We start from the raw sequence: 20,248 nt of genomic DNA on the forward strand, positions 1-20,248 counted from the left end.
ATTTTATTTCTCAGCATCCTACCACTGCCTTCTCAGAGGTCATGAAAACAGATAGATAAATAGCATCAAATAAAATGTACTGTAAAAGCACAATTTATTCTTCTGCTTACTGAAGTCATAAAATAGCTCACTTGGAGGCAGCCTGCACCAAACCAAGGGAAGCATCTTAAATGGGAGTGAGTACTCCGGTTTCTCAAGGTGACCCCCATTCCAGCCGAGGACACAGAAAAGCAGACGCATGGAGGAGATTTCTGTTACAAGGTGTCCAGCAAACAAACCAGGCAACAGCTAACCATGCATAGCCATGACAGGGACGTTTTAACATCACACATGCCTGCACCTACATACGACACGCATCTACCTCTGAACAGAAAGCACGAACGCACAGCCCTTGCAAGCTCGGCTGAAGCCTGTGCTAACCTCCCCACCACCACCCCACACCGGCACAAGCCAAAGGCACTTACACGACCTGGATGAGAACTCCTCGCAGCCAGCTTGCTGGTTGAAAATGCCGCTCTCTCCTTCACTTTAGAGTAGGCTGCTGTCGGCTGTGCTCATGAGAAATGCCATTGCTGTCCGCTCCCTCCAGCAGCCGCTCGCGACTGCCAGCAGCGAGAACAGGCATTACCCAGAGGAAACCCTGAGCTGTGACCCTGCAGCTTAGCTGGGGGGGATGCCCCAGTTAATGAAGGTTAATGAAACCAGCTCCTGCAAGCTATACCCTGTGCTCAGTCAAACCCAGTGGAGAGTAATACCCAACCTGCCTCAAACTGTGATCCCCTGGCTCTGCCCCTTGCTACTCCAGTACCTCTGGCATGTGGAGGCAGCCCATCAGCTCACACCCCTGGGAGTCTGAATTCACCTGAACGTGTTCTCCGCAGGTTTCAGAAAACAAATCCTTGAGATGCAGAGCCAGACTGTATTAATGTTTGAAAAGGTACATTAGAAGCTGAAGAACAGGTTTTGCCTTTAAACCCCTTAATTTTACTCTGGCTTGCAAATATCCCGAGAGTGACATCTGGGCACACAACTGTTATAAAATGACCTTGGATCAGTTCAGCTCCTTCAGGTTGCGCACAGGCGCAGGCAGTACAACAGCCAGCACACATCCTAACGCCACCTCCTGCCATGCGCCGCTTGACACGGGGGATGAGACAGGGAATGGAGGAGACCCAGACATGCACAGAGAATAACAGCAGCATCCCTTCAGGCCCGTGGATGCAGGAAAAGGCCAGGGTGCCATCGCTGAGGCAGGGATGCCATCGCCAGGTTGCCATGGTGCCAGGGGGCAAAAGGGAAGATGTGCCAGAGCGCAGAAAAAGGCTGAGCTGCTTCACATCTAAATCCCTGTAACAGCATTTCGGCTGAGCCACTGCATGGTTGCTGTGGCAACAGAGGAGTGAAAAATTACAGAGGAAATCTGTAATTATTACAAGCAGGGTGGTGACTTACCCACTTCAGTAATCAGGGCATTCAAACGACTCGAGCAGAGGAGAGGGTGCTGGGCTGCACTGCAGCAGGGAGCCAGGGCCGGACCCCAGCTGCGGGACCTGCCTCACGCTCTGCCTCCTGTGGGCTCCAGCATGTGGGCTCCAGCAAGGGACACGACGCTGTGGCAGGGTGCTTGCCTAAGCACAGGCTTTGCAGCCTGCCCCAGGGGCTGCGACCACAGAGCCTGCTACCACGGGCTGCAAGGAGGGAGACGGGGCAGCAGCCTGGTCCCTGGGAACCAGAGCGAGCCTGAGACTTGTGCTGCCTTGGCTCAGCACAAGCACAGCAAAGTGCAAGGAAGGGTCTACCACAGACAGAGGAAGGAGTGATACCAGAAGCAAGCAACAAAGGCAGAAGACACGGTGCTTATAGGAAGCAGCAAAGGTCCCTCGCAATTCAGTAACTCCAGTTTATGCTGCCATTACAGCACTGTGCCTTCTTCCACCTTCTCAGTGCAGCAACAGCAGCAGTATTTATTTGGTTGAGGAGGATGCTGTGATGATTACTGTGCTAATACAGGAATGATGAGGGACAGAAAGTCATTCAGGTAGACCAAACACACCTGCAGTATCTCTCCATTGTAACATTATGCTGACACAAATAATTTACGCACCAACAGATGCAATGTCAGTATCCACACAACCGATTTGTATCCATTGCAGGAGTACATGGTTTAAAGTCACCATGTTGTTCTCCAGAGCCTTCTACACGAAATGGACGACTGATCACCATCCAAACTGCTCACAAAAATGCCATTAACACCAACAAGGAAGGGAATCAGATGTGGGTAACCCTGTTTCGGTTCCCTTCTCCTTTGCCTGGGATCCCACGTGAGTACTAGCGGCTGTCAAGAAAGGCACCCAGACTGCAGTCATTTATAAGACAGATACCGTACTACTCCTAAGTACCAAGCTGTTGATTTGATCCAAATTAAAGACTGAAGCTGATCCTTCACCTTCTTCATAATTTAAAATCTGTTATTAGTTACATACACAGACTGTAAATGACATAGTTAAACTGGCCTGTACTGGTTGCCAGACAGTAAAACAAACTGCTGACTCTATATTGAACTTGTTAACTGCCAATATATCACAGAAAGTGCAATAATCCTGTTCAGACAGATGGTTAGCACAGGGACACATCACAAAGTAGAGGGGAAAGGACTGAGAAAAGTTGTAGGTATTTACACTCACGACATATAAAACATCGGATACAAAGACAATGCCTTGTATTGGCGATTTATTACTATACTTATTCAGCGAGTAATCAGGATTATGACTCCTAAAGGGCAAATTCTTGTGCCTCTGCTGAGTGCAACCTCAGCCTACATGAGGTGAGGCTAAACTTATTAAACAAAATTATCTTGGATGGAAAGTACTTCTTTGCAGGAACCCCAACACACTGCAACTTTTCCAATCTACGGCTAGTCAAAAGACTGCTTCCTACCCTAGCGCATTCAGTAACATTACACTAAGTGTAGAGAGGTAGTTTTTCTTCTCTGAAAGAAGTAAAAAGCCTCATGAACAGGGTGGAATTCACCACAATCAATGCTACTAACACCAAGGGATTTCTTTTGTTTGGCAGACACTCAGCTTAAAAAGTCAGAGGTTGCATGTGTGCATGGGCACATGTGAACTGCACGTGCATTACTTACAAATCAGTAACTTACACCGATACAGGGAGAGTGAGATCACCCCCCTCTGTTCTTCAGATGCCAACTACTTCAACTCACATTAAATAGGAGCACTTCACATTCAGAAGGAGAGGGATATAGGAATTAAGTACAATTACTATAAATTTCTACTGTTCAAAAGTCCTATTATTTCGCCTGTTTCTTCAGGCAATAGGTTAAAAAGAACAGCAGCTGGGCAGTTTTCAGAACAGTTAAGGGAACACAGATGCATACACAGTGTTAATCAATAGACTCTGTGGCTAAATTCCCTATTATGTCTTGAAAATTATTTTTGGGCTACAGATGGACAAAGAAACTAGTGCCAACATGATTCAGCAAGATACATATTTCTCAAGCAGTCCCTTTTACTTCGCTAGGCCCATTCACAAAACTGTAGTTGTACATGAGCCAAAGCACCCTGTTGAATTACAAGCAAGGTAGAAAAACTCGTAGCTGGAAGACTCACTGAAGGGTATCAAAACCTGAGTGTTACCAACACATGGCTACTGCATAAACTGTGCTTATTCACTCCTTATATTTTACTTATTTGACAAAAATTATGAAGCTGCTGCATTACATTTCACACAAGTACTAAATACCTGGTCACAAATTTGAGGAGGTGAATTAGGCCTTATTAAGTGTGCTAATGGCTAAACTCACTGGTAAAGTCTCATCAAGGTACATCCATATTCCACGCTCTACTCTCATGGTAACTCTGACACCCACACAAGAGACTGAGTGCTGTTTTTTCAGGCTGGTACACACAAGCTACGAATCACATGAATGTGACGATTCCATATGTCACATCTAGATAGTTAAAAAATGTTGGGCAGATTTGGGAAGGCTGCTATAAATATTTCTATTATGGGTTGAGCAAGTCCAGCATAGTTGCTGGGGTCAGAAAAAGAGGGACCTGGAATCAAGAAACTGTTGAAGGAATTCTCATGTAACTGCGATGCTCAGAGAGACTGCACAAGTTGGGAATGGGAACACAAACCCATGGTATTATGTTAGCTGCTTCTGGAATCACAGATGATACCCACTACTTCCATTTCATAAAGGAGAAGGCCCATTGGACTGGAATTACAGACAAACTAAAAGCAGGAATGGAAAGTATCTGGAATATCCACACTCCAAGCATGTTTTGAAGCCCTGCAAGAAGCACTCAAAGCCAGTGTCCACGCCACCGCCAGCCAGTGTCAGTGCCACACACTTCACCTCCCACACAAACCATTTCAGAGCAGCTCTGTGCTGGCTCTACCCATTTCCAGCAACCAAGAGTGCCACTGGACGTCCTGCAGCTCTGCAAATATCCCATAAGGAACATCCACAGGTGCTGCAAGGAAACATTTTGCAAATACAGCTTGTAATGACGAATACTAAGTAACAAATAAGCTGGCAATACCACTAGCCTTAGCATGCTGGGACAGACAGAAGACAGGGCTTTCTGTCAAATACCACAAAAATGCTGTAACAAGGGCAAAGAAAGGCACCTGAACCTGAACTGTCCAGTGGCGTGGGGCAGCAGCTATCCTCCCTTTTAGCACTGTCAGGCAAGCCTGCCTCTGTAACTACAGTATTGCCACAAAGGCACTAACAAATACTAGGAATGACTGCCATATCAAAAAGAGATCAAGGTAAGTCTTGCGTAAGATAAGCCAGTGTAATTTTAAGCAGCTCCCCCAAGTTATTCCAGGACGAACACAGTCAGTACAGAACAAGGAGCTAATAAGTTAAATAAATAAACAAGCTATTTAACCTAACAAAAATCTATTAAAGGAAATGTTTATCTTTCTAAGGATAGCTTATGAAAGTAAGCAGTGCTAGCACAGTGGGACAGCAGAGTGCTTCCCTTCAGAGCACTGTCCTCCATCCTCCTTCAGTGGTACTTAACCTCTCCCTCTCAAGAGGCCCCAACAGAGCACTGTTCTAGTAGCTCATAAAAAGAAGAAAAAAAAAAAGGCAATTTTTTCTGCTCCTTCACAAAATAAGGGTTTCACCAAATGGATGCAACTACAGGATTTATCAGTAATCAGGTAATTCTTCGTAGAAGTTACAAAATCACGTGCTTTGTTACCCTTCAGAAGCACTGTGTCAGTATTATCTCAAGCTGCCCCTTTTCCCTTTTTGCTGTTAACTAGTGACAGTAGCTGAAAGAGATAATCAAGAGATTGAAGTTTCCCAACAGATGAGAGGAATGTGGCTGCAAAGCTTGCTTATCAGCCAGAGCAGAGCATCAGTTATGCAAGGCTGCATATGGATTTTGACCAGATGCAACAGTCCCTTTCTCCTCCCTTTTCCATTCAGAACATTAAAACTGGACCTGCGAGCTGTTTCCCATCCTTTATCAGATCACCCTGGAACACAATTTTCCTGGTGTATTTTCTGCAAAAAAATAATATACTTTATGCAAGTGTTGCACCTAGAAATGATGTATGGTGTCACCCAACCAACCTTGGGTAAGCAAAGGTAGTAGCATCATCTTAGCCTCTTTTCTGAAGAACTCCACTTTCATCTAGCTCTCCTGTCACCTGCATGGCTCAGTCTTCCATCCTCACCAGAGATATTCCTACTGTTGAAACATACCCTACCCATGAACCCACGTTCATCAAGAGTCCTACCATTTTGACTGAGCAAAGTTCTGCTACACCAAAACCTACAGAGAAGCACAAGAACAAACTCTGAACTAATTCATGATCACATAATGGTCCAGTTTTTATGAATAAATTAACACCAGGAATCTTACAGGTTGCATCATAAGACATATTTTCCAACCACCTTCTTGGCCAAGGAAAAATAAAGATTACTGATGAGAATTTAAGCAAGTAGTCACTGATCTCCTGCAATTGCTAAAAGGCATTTCCAAAAGAACCGGCATTTTGGATTTCATAATTTGACAAAAAGCAGCACAAGATTTGTTAGCTATAGTTACTGCAATGCACAGATGGTTGCTGGTATCATGAAAGTTCTTCTCAGACAAAGGCCCCATAACATCGTGAATCCCTGGCACTGCTTGTCATTACCTCCATTTGCCTCTACTCCCTCTCTTAGCAACACAAGCTAGCCCTTCTATTGTTTTTCTTCAGCTGCTTTTTACAACAGCCAAGGCAGAAGCATCACGTTACAGCAGTTATGCCAGCCCCTTACAATACCCACTGCCCAAACCACGGAACAAACTGAAGATTTTCCACCCCTGTAACTCCATTACCTGATGAAAACTGCACTGCAAACAAGGAGTGTGGAATTCATCTGAGCCAAGCTCATCCTCTGCTTTCCTACCTCCACCAGCACACTCTGATTGTGTAATCCTATGTCCCTCTCCAGGAAGCTGCATTGCAGCAGCAGCTGTGGAGCAAAAAACAAGGTTTGCTTTTAACTGGAGCTGGGATGAGAGAACATTGAGGTGGATGGCAGTATGATCCATAGAGGTAAAACACATCCCTCACACTTGCTGTCTGGGGACCGTTGCTGTCAGTACGCTCAGCAGCGTGCTTTGCCTGAAATGATGAAATCAGTAAGGATTCAGAAGTCACGGCCTCTAGCCTGTCCGCAGCACTGTGTGGTAGGATTATGCTCTGGCCTATTGCCAGGAAGCATCTTATGTCTAAAATCTGTCCTGTCATGCTAGAGCAGTTTGTTTTGGTTTCCAAACAGCTTTTTAACCTGCCATATTCTCCAATTCCCACTAAGGCAATCATTTATATCGGCAGATTTATACAGTGAGCTATTAAAAATGCTTCAGTAGAAACTTACTCCCTCCATCCTACTCCCAGTGTCCTCCTAATTATTTTTGGTGTACAACACACCATGAGTATCAAGCAAGCACCTGGCAAAAAATATGTTATTCATGCCAGATGTGGAAAGACAGGTGACAGAGAACAACAAGATGGCTGGTTCCTGTTATTTGGCATCTAACATGAAGAAAGCCTGACAGCCAGATTTGGAGGAAATAATACAAACAAAAAATATGACTGCTAATAAGTTACACCAAGCTTATTTAAAATACTTAATTTTTATGTTATTTACATTACTTATTCACAATTTTGTATTATTGCCAGACCAATTTAGAACATACAAGTTGATTTCAGTTGTGTTTACTGTCAAGGGATGCTGCCAAGAACCTCCACTCACTATATCCTTTGCTAAAAGAGGAAGCCAAAATTGGCATGCTGTTGTGATGTTCAAAGTCTTTAATCAAGACTGAGCCTGCTGCAATACAAATACAAATGAGGGATATTATTCTTTCCCTTCCCTGCAAACGACTTTTTTTCTTTTTGTTTCCTGTTTTCCTCAGTGGCTTCTGCAAGCCTGTGTTCTTGCATTACTCATTCAAAAAGGAAGAGTGCTGGAAGGGCAAGGGGTGACATCTCTTGTGACAAAAATCTGTAGGGTTGTTCATTTGCTGGTAGGAAGGAAGAAGCAGAAGAGGTGATTTAATACCAAGATTACAGGGAAGAAAGCTAGCACGAAATCATCCAGCACTAGTGTACAGATTTCCATGAAGAGCTTGCTGCCTTGTGTTTTGCCTGGTACAAGGCGGTAGCTGGATACTTTAAAATTGAGCCAAACATCAAAAATAGGACATCATGAAAACATCATCACTAATTCATATCTTCTCCCAACACCCACTGTTTTTTGCTCTGTGAGAAATCGGTGATGAAACCAAGGTTACAAGGGGAGGCAAAGCCCTCAAAAAAAGCACCCAAACCAAACGCAACAAACAACTAGAAAGAACACCTTGTGCTGGAAATCCACACTCTTTGGTAACAACTCTTCCACTCCCACAGATGTATCACAGTGCTTTCTAGCCATCCAACTGACCCACAAGTAACCCGTGTCCTCCAGGCTGACACACCCACTAACATTGCTGGCAGTGTGAAACCTCTCCTCAGTTTTTCTTCATTTACTCTGTCCACCCTTCCAGCTTCCCTTTCCACACAAGCAGGTCTTTTACCCAGCAGGCTAGCCTATGTTCACCTATACCTCCTACAGAGCTACAATGGTCTTCCAGTAAAAAGCATTTGTTTTTAGAGCCGACAGGTAGGACTAAGAACCCTTAAAACAGATTCGAGAGACAGCGAACACAAGGGCTGCAAAGCTATGTGGGAAAAGCAGTAGAAATAGGGAGCACATCATGCTGACACTGTGGGCAGGCTAAAAGGCTTCAGGAAAGAAAACGTGGTGCTCACGATGTGCAGGTGGCCGAGGAGATGAAAGGAAACGTGAGAAAGATGCGCTGAACCCGATGCCAGAATCCATGCTCACAAACTCAGCCAATACAGCTGTGAAAGTGGCACTGTCAGCAGGGAACGCAGAGCAGACTTTGACACAAGAACCTGAATCCAAATGTCTCAGCTGACTCAGTGAGAAGCATCATAAGGGAGTCAGCACAAAATACAAACATGCTGTAAATGTGCAGGTTTCTTCCTCAACAGCAGTCTCCTCCTGTGGCTACGGAACAGCTTTCTGCTTGGGAAGACCACATCTCAGTGATGCCCTCCCAGCACCACCACCCTTGTGCAGAGGCTCCCAGCAGCCACCCACGCCTGCCGAGCTGCGCTGACAAGAGGCACGTTGTCATATCCCAAACAGGTCATGGCTAAACTGGATTCTACTAGTATATTTTAGATACCAGGTAAGAACTGCTCAGAGTAATTACCTGGTCTCTTTCTGTTACTCTGCCAGTTTTCTCCAGATTTAGCTAGGAATGTATTAAAAAAAAAACCACCCAAGATAAATTACTTGAACTATGCCAGGTTTCAAACTTCAGGGATTTTGAGGACATTGCTAAAAAATTCCTATGTAAAACAGGATTATATATGGGTACAACAGTTCTAAAGTGATGTATTTTCACTTGTAAAATTAAAACTGAATTTTGCTTGGGGATGGCAAGGAAATTCAAACCTGGAATAAGGAATACTTTGAAGTGTTTGTGACAAGGAAAGCTGGAGACAGGTTTAGGAGTTGTTTTACTCTCAGAATTAAAGCTAAACCAGTAGTTTGGCACTTTATCCCATCACCCAGAGTGTACTTGAGACATACTGACTTTTTATATGAAATCTTTAGCAAGCTGCATTACTGTAAACGGCCCCCAGAAACACCATCGGAATTAGATTTTAATTTTTAAACTACTGAGTTTCACAAGAGTCACAAGAAGATAAACACTTCTTAGAGAACTGCTCCCTGCCAATGCCAAGCTGTGTTTTGGTGAAACCTTGAAATCTAAATAGGAAACTCACCAACTCTGAAGCTTTATTGCCTTTAAAGTGCCATACAGCCTTCCACAGAGTTATATAGCACACTGCCTTTCAGCCATAGTCCCAAATGAGAGTTTGATACAGTACAATATAAGCACTCATCTACACAAATGCTTTTTTCCTGCATTAAAACAGAGAGATTCACTGAAATAATTGCAGTGGACAATATAAAGGGGAATCACTTAAGTCTGAGTCACTAAGCTCACGTTCCTGGCCCTTTACTTCAAGCTGGCAGCGTTCGCTTACTAAAGGCAGTACTTTTAGTTGAGTGGTTTTAGTGCTTTCCCACATCAACCAGCACAGCGCAGCTTTACCATTTTTTAAAAAGTAAGTTCATCTCTAGGGCAGACCTGTGTCCTTGACACTGCAGGTGTCAAGCTTTCAGAAGTGCAACTTCAGAAGCGACCACAATATACCTTCACAAAGCCAGCTAGTGCAATCAGCTGCTAGCTGGTGCAGTAACTATCCAGCCTGAGCTACAGCATGTATCCAGTTCCTCTACAGTTGTACATTCTGTTGAAACTACCATGCACAAAACCCAAAAATTCTCCAGACCTACAAACTAGCATGGAAGAACAAAAACTTCATGCTGCAAAAAGTGGGATTTCTTTTCAAAAGAATATCATACTCTCTGAAGATATTCTCTCTGCTGCAAATAGACATACCCCCACGGCACAGCAAGAGAGACAACCTTCTTCCATATAACCAAGAACTGCAACAACACATAACCAAGGTTCATACCTGATTCTTTTGCTGAATTTCTAGTATCTGGCTAACTAAGAGATAGGAAATGAACAGTAAAATATTTTGCAAAAGGAAAGACAAACACTCTAATACAAGGATGCAGTACAGAACCCTACTCCCACAGATCAGAAAAGAGTGTGAAAGCCACAGAAACAGTTTAGGACAATATTCTCTGTTTCATACACTTTGCATGCTTTGGAAACCCCCCAGAATACTGTTATTTTTGCACAAACACCATATGGCTAAGAAAATATCATTCTGTTTTCCTGGCCCATAGCCGTCATTTCAGGAAACCGGACCGTGATCTGATAAAACAGATCACAAAATTCAGAAACAAAGAGGGGACAGAGATGTATAGCTTTCAAGCCACAGAGCAGTGGTGGCTGGTGGAATTATCTACTTCAAGCTGGTAGCAGCTCTGACCGCTAAGGCAACCTCTTCTGTTCATAAAGAAAAGGAATCTGAAAGCACATCAGTCAAACAAGAATAAGGTGTTTCAGGCTCCTGAAAGATAAATCTGTTATGTAAGTTTTAAGGCAGGATGGATACATCCTTCCATAGGCAATAGGCCCACATTGATAATTATCTATGTAGTATATTTGTGGTCTTTATGCTGCAGTGCCCCTCATGTGTCATTGTTGCATTAGTTACCTGTACTTTCACAGCTTCCTACACATCAGAACTAGCTGCTCTCCTTCTGATGCAATCCAGTTCTTTTCCATTACTCTTTCAAATGGGTTTAAGTAACTTCCTATTTGATTCAGAATTATCATTATGCCTGAAAAACTCTTTAAAAGCTTATAAAGAACTGTAAAAGAAGAGTAGACACCAGTAGAAAAGTCTGCTTGAACAAAAACGGCGCACAGATTGACAACGTACAACGTGCAAGAAGGAATCAAATGGTCTTTGAAAACAAACTTGAGAATTACCCCACTGAGATGTATTCCTTTCTTCTCCCTGCTCCCTCTCGCAAAGGCAAAGCCAAGAGCAAAGGGGATTCATCCAAATTCAAAGAGTCACCACTTGATTAAAAAAACTTTCTACTATACAGCCAATACAGTAAGATTTTAAGATCCAACAGGCTTGTATCTGAACAACAGGGATACAACCACGAGTGCTATACTGTTCATACACATACTGCTGCTAAACAGCCCTTTTTCCTGAGACGCTTCCGCAAGCTGTTTTCTTTTGGATAAGAAAGGAAGGGAATCTTGATTTGTACTTGAAACAGTTAAAAAATTTTTACAAGTGTTTCTGGAATGGACTCTCAACCCTGTAAGTTATAAAACGGAGCCGGGAAGCCAGGAACCAGATCCAATTTGTCTTAGCCCACCTGCAATATCTTCCTAATTCTGTGAACCCTGACATTATAATCATGGAAGTACGAAGTTAAGCACTAGTAGAGGTATATGATATGAGGTAGTCTGAGCTGCTTTAATTCAGGTCCAGCGATCAGAGCACAAACCAGAAGGAACACTCTGCAGTTAATGTTACACCTTCGAGGGCAGGAGTCATCCCCGTCAGCACACCCAGCAGGGCTGAGATCTGTGCAGCTGTACCTAAACACACAGGCGGCTATTGACTGTCGATGAATACAGCTGTAGGGTATACCAGGCACTGCAGAAACTGCTCTGAAGCTTCACGTGTTAAGCACGAAACAAACCAGAGAGGGCAAAGGGAACCACCTGGAGACCTCTACACTGCCGGCAGGTGCAGCAAGAACTAGTTTGGATGTATATATGTGGCCTGTGAGCATCTTAATTCCTCTCTGCTTCCGAAAAAATCCAGATCACGACATTTTCCTTCTCCAATGACAGCAAGCTGTCAGCAGGATACCCACTGATTTGCTTGGTGTTTACTTGCATGCTGTGCTTGCTTACTGCCTCCTGGGCATATATATCCAATTTTATTCACTTATTTCAGTTTACTTCGTATCTGAATGCACAAGACACTTCACAATACAGTATGCCTCTAAGCCTGCTATTCCTCAGAAGACTAATGGACTGGGCTTTGGAGAAAGCAGTTCTATTGCATTTCCCACCCCCCTATGTATTTTACAAGTGGTCAGCTTGTCTAGTAACACTGTACACTTGCAGATTCAGGTCTCCATTAACCGGGGATGTCTGCATCACAGTCTTTCACACTCCAGCTTGTGCAAAAGGTACAACACAGACTAATGGCAGAGCACTGACTGCAGGCACAGATGCCCTGAACACCGATCCCAAGCCCAAAAGGCTACCCAGTGGGTTACCTGCAATAACAGCTTTCTTTCCCTGCATCTATCTGATTTTCCCCATCTGTACAGCCAGTTCAGTGATGCTTATCACATTTAGTGCTTTAAATGCTAAGGATGAGAAACACTATGACATCCAGATATTATCTTTCTTCACACATGTTGTGCTTTAGTATTGTGAGCTATGATCCAGCATTTGAATCACTGACCTCCAAGCCTGCATACGTAACTGCAGCCAGAGAAGACAAACTGACCCCCAGACACGATTTGCCCAACATTCACACTACTCAAGTACACAGAAAGACCAATTACAGTAAAAAAACACCAAAAAAACTAAAAGGAAACCACAATGCAACAAGAGATGCAAAAAAGATCCTAAATTCAATCTATAACCACTGGACTATAACAGGATTCAATAAGCAATTTCATCACTATAGAGCTTCCAGAAGGTAACCCTACCAGTACCCTCTGTTTATACCAGTTGGGTTTTCTCCTTTACTGAATTCCTTGCATCAAACTATAGGAGCAAAGACTCTCATAAAAGCCCACACCCATTAGCCATGCCTTTGAACTGCAGGGCAAAATCCAATTTTTGTAAACCTGAATGTTCGTTACTAATTACAAAACTACTTTGAAATCTCCTGCAGTAGTTCAGTTTCTTTGCATATCGCTCCCTTTGCTGTATTTTTTTGAACAGAGAAGGAGTCACAGAGGCAAAAGCCAAGGTAGGCAAAAGCTCTGTCAGAACAGCCACACGCTACGGAAGGCAAGTAAGCCGGGGAGGTCTCAGAAGCCTGAGGTAGTGGATTGGGTTCTGCATCACAAGCATTAGCCGGAGTGCAGGAAACTGGGAAGAACTGGGGAATCTCAGTCGGCAGCGCAGCAGCAGGCCTCCTCAACACCATTCCTGAAGCTTTCCGCTCAGCCAGCCGCAACACACTCGGAAGGGCAGAACTATATACAAAGCCAGCCGCGTTCCCCCCCGGCACACAAGCATTTCCTCACGGGTTCCGTGCCCCCGCTTTCCCTTCTTTCCCCTTCCCGCAGGTCCGTGTCAGGTCCGCCTGCCTGCCGGGCAGGAGCGCCAGGCGGCGGGAGCGCGGCGGCCGGGACACCGAGCACGGCACACGCCGCCCGCTGCGGCCCAACTCCGGGGCGGCAGCAAAGGCTCCTGCTCGGGATGGTGCCCCGGACCCGGGGGCACGGCTGCGCCCTGCCCGGGGCTGCAGAAACAGGCCTCCCCGGGGGGAAGGGGCGGCATTCCGGGAGCGCAGCGGCAGCCCCTCGGCACCGCCGCCGCTTAGCCCACGCGTAAGCGCCGGCCCGGCGAGAGGGGCCACGGTCGGCGCCCCCCGCCCCCGCTGCAGGGCTGCCCCAGGGGCGCACAGGGCCACGGCCGCCTGCGCCCCTTCCCCACAGGCAGGACGATGCGGGGCCGCCGCCCGGCAGCCCGCGGGCTCCGAACCCGGGGGGGGGGGGGGCCCGCTGGCCGCGCAGCAGCGGGCCCGGCCGAGGGGAGCGCCGGGGCGCAGCCACCCACCCCGACCCCCGCCCCGCTCACCGGGAGGTGCGGGGCTGCGTCTCCTCCGGCCGCCGCGCTGGGCTGGGCCGGCCCCGCGCTCGCTGCCTGCGCGGCCCCGCCGCCCGCCGCCCGGCTCGGCAACCAATGGCGGCTCGGGGCCCGGCGGGGGCGGCCCGGCCGGCCCGGGGGAGGGGGGCGCGGCCTGCGCCGGGGGCTGCGCTGGGCCCCGCCGCCCGCGGGCACGCAGGGCCTGCTGCCGCCCCAGCGGAGAGGGCCCCGCCGGCGGCCGGCCGCGCCTGGCTGGGCGCGGGGATGCGCAGCCCCGGCGCTGGCAGCCGGGCTTCCCTGGGCAAGGCGCTGCCAGCCCTCCGGCGCCGCCACCCCGCGGGCCGCCGCGCACCTCAGCCGGGGGCAAGGCAGCCCGGGGGCCAGCCGGGCCGGGAGGCTGGGGCCGCGCTCCGGCAGCTGCACGGAGCCCCTGGCCTCTCATTAATTGCTGATATTTACCTGCCGTCACTTGGGACATACTTAATTTCGCACACACAGCAACAGAGAAAGTCATTTGGGCTTTTAACTCGGATTAGAAATTCAAATTAAACCTAGTATTGACGTTAAACTCCGAATTTAAACTGCAAATCTTCACTAATATTTAAGCCTAACCTAGAAGAAACACACCTTTTTCTTCTAGACAGGAGTGGATCGAGGCAGCTGGATGCAATGCAAATGACACGCAGATGGCACATGAGTCCTCCCACCCCACGGCACACGTGCCCCTACCACTGACACAGGCCCGAGTTCAGGTGCGATTAAATCGGTAGCACAGCTGATGCATCAGTAAGTTTATAGCCTGGTGTGGGAAAAGCAGAGAAAACTGGGACCTAAAAGAAGTGTAGTATCACAGAAAGCTTTTTACAGTAAAGTACAGTTGCCGCTTTCAGGATGGTTGGCATGCATGGAATCTACCATGGCTCCCCAGGCAGCACCCCCTGCCACCTCCACACATGCTGACAGCAGTAACGGGGTGAGCTGAGCACAGACACCATGGCCAGGCTCCATGTACAACACTCCCTGCAAGAATGTGAGCTTGATGGTACCACCCAGCTGATTAAGCTGCATAGGAACTGTCAAATGAAGAATATATGAAAAGATGTCCGCTGCTGAGCCAACCATTGTGGTGAAATTACTCCCCTCAGATGAAATAATCTCACTGTAGGATCAATGTGCACCTTCATTCTCTAGTTACCCATCTCCAAGGTACCTCACTGGGCATGTGATACCAATCAGTAACAAAAATATGGATGACTAGCGTCACTCAAGCTCCACCTAAATATAAAGAAAATTAATTGGTCATGGACTGAAATAAATCCAAAAGGGGGCTCTACAGTTGTTACTTCTAATCAAGGGAGTCAGCCTTGGGAAGGACAGGGAAGAAAGAATGGATGGTGAAAAGAACACTTATCTAAGTTATGCAGAAAGAAGCCTTCAAGTGAGGAAAGCTCTGGCTGCAAGAGGAGATAAGCTGCCAAGGTGTTGCAATCCACAGACATCAACAGAAAATTAATTCAAAGTAGCACAAAGGTAATTGTGGTAGTGGGAGACTGTGACCTCCAACTCAAACAGACCCCCCAGAAAGACAGCAAAACCCCGCTTGGGGAATATGTATAAATAACATTAGTATGAAGCTTCAGTAATGCTATCTAAGGATGCATACTAATTTGCATTAGAAGCGAGAAACTTTTAACTAATCCTATGTTTGATAATGAGTATGCAATGTACTATGAAGTACAAAAAGTAAACAAAGGAGGGAAGAAGTTAGGGAAGACTCCAGCATAACTTCTGGGATCAGTTGATTTGACTCATCTACAGCAACGTACTATTTACAGACACAAAACTACCCTTGAAACCCCCACCCAATAATAAATCATAGAATCACAGACTGGCTTGGGTTGGAAGGGACCTTAAAGATCACCCAGTCCCAGCCCCCTGCCACGGGCGGAGACACCTCCCACCCACCCAGGTGGCTCCCAGCCCCGTCCAGCCTGGCCTTGGACATGCCGGGGATGGGGCACCCACAGCTGCTCTGGGCAGCCTGCGCAGGCGCCTCAGCACCCTCACAGGGAAGAATTTCCTCCTTGTATCTCACCTAAATCTACCCTCTTTCAGCTTAAAGCCGTTCCCCTTGTTCTATCACTAAGTGCCCTTGTAAAAAGTCCCTCTCCAGTTTTCTTGTAGGTGCTAGAAGGCTGCTATAAGGTCTCCCAGAGCCTTCCCCAGGCTGAACCACCCCACCTCTCAGCCTGCCTTCACAGGAGAGCTGCTCCAGCCTCTGATCACCTTCATGGCCTCCTCTGGACTGGCTCTGACAGGCCCATGTCCTTATGCTGGGGTCCCAGAGCTGAACACAGCGCTGCAGGTGGGGTCTCACAAGGGCAGAGTAGAGAGGGAGAATCACCTCCTTCAACCTGCTGGCCACGCTGCTTTTGGTGCATCCCAGGATACAGTTGGCTTTCTGGGCTGCAAATGAACATTGCCGGGCCACACTGAGCCACACATCAACCTACATCCTCAAGTCCTCCTCCTCAGGTCTGCTTCCAATTCATTCTCCGCCCAGCCTGTATCGATACCGGGGGTTGCCCTGAACCAGGTGCAGGACCTTGCACTTGGCCTTGTTCAACTTTATGAGGTTCGCAAGGGCCCACCTGTCAGGGTGGGCTGTCAAGCCTGTTAGGGTCCTGCTGGATGGCATCTCTTCCCTCTAGTGTGTCAACCACACCACTCAGCTTGCTGTCATATTATTATTATTATATGTTGTAAATATTATGATGTAACTCCTCTGCAACAGAAGCTATTCCAAGCATCTTGAATCCTACCTGGACTTCCATCTTGCAGAATTCTATGTCTCATTCACGGTCTTGGTTTTCTTCAAAACCCATGACCTGGCTAGCAAAAGGCCAACAGAAGCTTCTGAAATGTACGCCTCCCTCTCCTCTCCTGTGACCAACACAGAGACACCTTCTTCCCTTTCAGGTGACTTCACAGGAGAACTCACACTGGGATTCTTAACAGATGCACACTTAGTCACAAGAGATAGCAGCTGTCAGACCCTGCTCAGCCCTCAAGCACCTCCACTGAGGCTCCAAGGAGTATCCTGGAGCAAATTCCATGGCAGAGTAGCTGGAGGCGACAGGACAGCCGAGTAGGACACATGCAAGGCATGAGACCTGCAGGCTTTGAGCTGCCAAAGCTGTTCTTTTTGTTGCAAACACCACTGATTTGCAGATGGTATTACAGGACCCTGCTATTCCTACACATATCACTCAAGGCTGGGCCACTTACAGCTCTTCATTTCCACTTATCCTGGGTAGAACTCCTATACCTGTCACAGTCTATTACAATAAGAAAGATTTAATGGTCCAAAATTGTAAGAAAGGTGGCAGTTTAGCCATTGCAAAAAGTTTTGTATTGGAATGGATAAGAAAACACTGAAATAGATTACTGGGAGAAATACAGGATCTCTATTATAACAGCCTTTAACGAGAAGCAAGACAAACACTCATCAAGATTCTCAGATGAGTATGGCTCTGCTTTGAGAGGAAAACAGAGCAGATGATTTCTTGGTGTCCCTTCTGATCAATCTACAACTGCTACTGATATCCCACTGAGCAGGAACAGAGTTGGTCCATTACAGAGCAGTAAACTTTACTTTTCTCATGGTATCTGCTGTCCAACTCACCGTCAACCTTCTTGCATAATTCATGTATTTTTCCTCATCTCTGAGGCAGGAGCTAATGTAACTTTTAAATTATTATTAATAAACATCTTATTTGTCACTATCTGATCCACTATCAAGTATACCCAGTATTCAAAAGGGAAAACTAGCATTTCTTGAGGAATGGAGATGGTCCAAACTGACAGGTTCCCCAGGGATTACAGTCACTTCTGCTAGCATCAAACTGCACTCAGAGACTGGAAAGTCATTTTTGGATCATGTATTCCCACAATAAATGGTCATCTTCCTCCGAAATAACTTATTTTCATTATAGTTGCTGCTAGTGTATTATTTTCATTGCCTGATCAGCTCAAGTCCCTGGAGTATAAAACAAGACTCCTGTTCTTTCAGAATCATTATTAGTTATAGGAGAGAACAAAATCCACCAAATAAAGAAAACTTGTAAAGAGTACAATTTGCTGTCACTACCCCACTACAAAAGAAAATCCCTCACATAAAGGAAGCAGGAGCTTAGAGAATACACTCACCTTGCTGAAGAAGCTAGAGATGTTCCTTTGCACCTCCTCTCCCCGACATCACTGGGACTGGCTTAGGCAAGCAATCTGCAAAACACACAGATGTATACGTAGATGTTATGTTACTTCATTTGGGTGCTGGTACTGTTAAAAGAAACTCCATGTGCCATCTGCTGGAAGAAACCTTGTCTGAGGCAACCCACAGATCTGACTGCACTGTTGGCAGCCCGATTTTTCAAGATGAACCTTTGCCCTGTTAAGGCACCCACTTTCAGCACAGACATACAGGACACACAGAAAGTCAGGGTCAGGATGAGTGAAACAAGAGCAGGAAGAATTCTGTAAGAAAATACAAGCCTTTGGATCTATGTCACCTGACAAAGCATATGACAGCCCAGCAGCAAGTAGTAGCTCATTTTCAAATCTTACTACTTGACTTGACCCACCAAAGACTTTTTGTCTCCTTCCGTTGCTTTCTTTTAGCTACACCCATCACACCGTGCTTACCTGGTCGGTTCGGTGTAACTCTCTAGGTAACAGCACATTAATCAATAATTACACTTTGCCCTATGAAAAACACTGCATAATCTTCTCTGATACAGGGTAGGGGAAAGTGAAGAAGGGCCGTTTTCTAACTAGACACACAAGAATCTGAAAAGAAACTGCTTCTTTCCAGCAGCTGTGGCAGATCCCATTCAAGACGAGAACCTGATTGTTTTTTAACAATAATTAGTTCCTCTCTGACAATGCCTTCAAATGAATGAAAACAAGCTTCAGAATGCAGGAAGAAACAAAGAATTACTACTTACTCTCTAATGCTGTTTCTTCCCTGTTTTCTATTTCTTGTCACATGGATCTTAACAAAATTTTCAGTCCCTAACCTTTGGGATTGATCTACAGGAAAGCTCTTTTCTGCCAACTGTATTCTTCACGTTACGAACACCATAACCACACTCAGAAGGTGAAATGCATTTTAAAAGATACGCTGCTAAACATCAAGTGAGTAATTCTCAAGTCACTTCCAGGTTGAAATATCTCTACAAGTTTATGAGGCAGGCAGCTATCCTTGACATTTCACACGCAGCAGATACACAGAAATTCAGCATCCACTTTTCAGAAGCAGCCTTCAGTTTTCTGTACCCAACACTTTGCACCAACAGCTGCCTTTAAAATCAACAGCAGCATTTGGCCTTAACACTTGTGGCAATCTGACTACAGGTAATCATGCTCTCAGGCACGTGACCGAGATAAATCGGCTTGCTAAAATGACATGCACTGCCACATGTTAAGAGTACAGCTTCATATAACCCCAAAGTGGACCCAACTACCCATTGCCATCAAAAGAACTGGTCTGCTCTCTATACCCCCAGCAACAAAACTCTACCAATTGCCTTCTATTGGATCACAGGAGACAGATGGATGCGATCTCACTGATTCAATAGAGAAATATCCTTGCAATTAGATTTCCTTGGAATCAAAAAAATCTGACTCAGACTGCAAAATTGCCATAACCAACACTACTATGGAAGAGGAAAACATACCACTAGAATATAATATAAGCACAAAGGGTTGAAAGCAGGACTGCTTCTCCAGCAACTACCTATTCTTTTATCAAAATAAAGCATAATGCAAATTGATACCCTTTACCTGTAGCCCACAGAGAAAAACATATTATATATGCTTCACTGCTAACAGTTCAGAGGGACAGAATGACTCAGCTACAGCATTGTAAGCCATTAACTTGACTCAGACTTGCAGGGCTCTTCAAGGATGGGCAGCCAAAACTCAGACCACATAAAAGGCTGCTCCTGAAAATACATTGCTCTGTGCAAGAAATAAGGCAACTGTGCAGATGTAATAGAACTGAGGACGTGCCTCCTCATTCTGTCTGCAAGAATCTACCCTTTTATTTTTCCATGAGCATAACAACTTGCATCTTCATCTTTTGACCGGCCAGTACCTCTACATAAAAGAATATTAAAGAAAAAAAAATACTAAATACACCATGATCAAGCTTACTTGTACGCATCATCTAGACATTCAGGCTCCTCAGTTTCCCCTGCTGCTTTCCAAGAGTCCCCAAA

General features: G+C 45.9%; 1 protein-coding gene across 2 annotated transcripts in view; it reads right to left on the reverse strand.

Annotated features, from left to right (window-relative positions):
- The window catches only part of ABAT (4-aminobutyrate aminotransferase), a 57,453-nt gene extending 43,389 nt beyond the window's left edge, over positions 1 to 14,064 (reverse strand). Inside the window, exon 1 of one of the 2 annotated variants that reach the window (XM_040591869.1) lies at positions 13,959 to 14,064. The gene's annotated coding sequence lies outside the window, so the exon portion shown is untranslated. Of the gene's footprint in view, positions 1 to 464; positions 582 to 13,958 lie in introns of those variants that run through there. The other variant, XM_040591868.1, reaches the window with a different exon arrangement.
- Between the last annotated feature and the right edge of the window lie 6,184 nt (positions 14,065 to 20,248).

The sequence above is a fragment of the Falco naumanni genome, chromosome 4 (genome assembly GCF_017639655.2).
Source record: "Falco naumanni isolate bFalNau1 chromosome 4, bFalNau1.pat, whole genome shotgun sequence".
NCBI classification, from domain to species: domain Eukaryota; kingdom Metazoa; phylum Chordata; class Aves; order Falconiformes; family Falconidae; genus Falco; species Falco naumanni.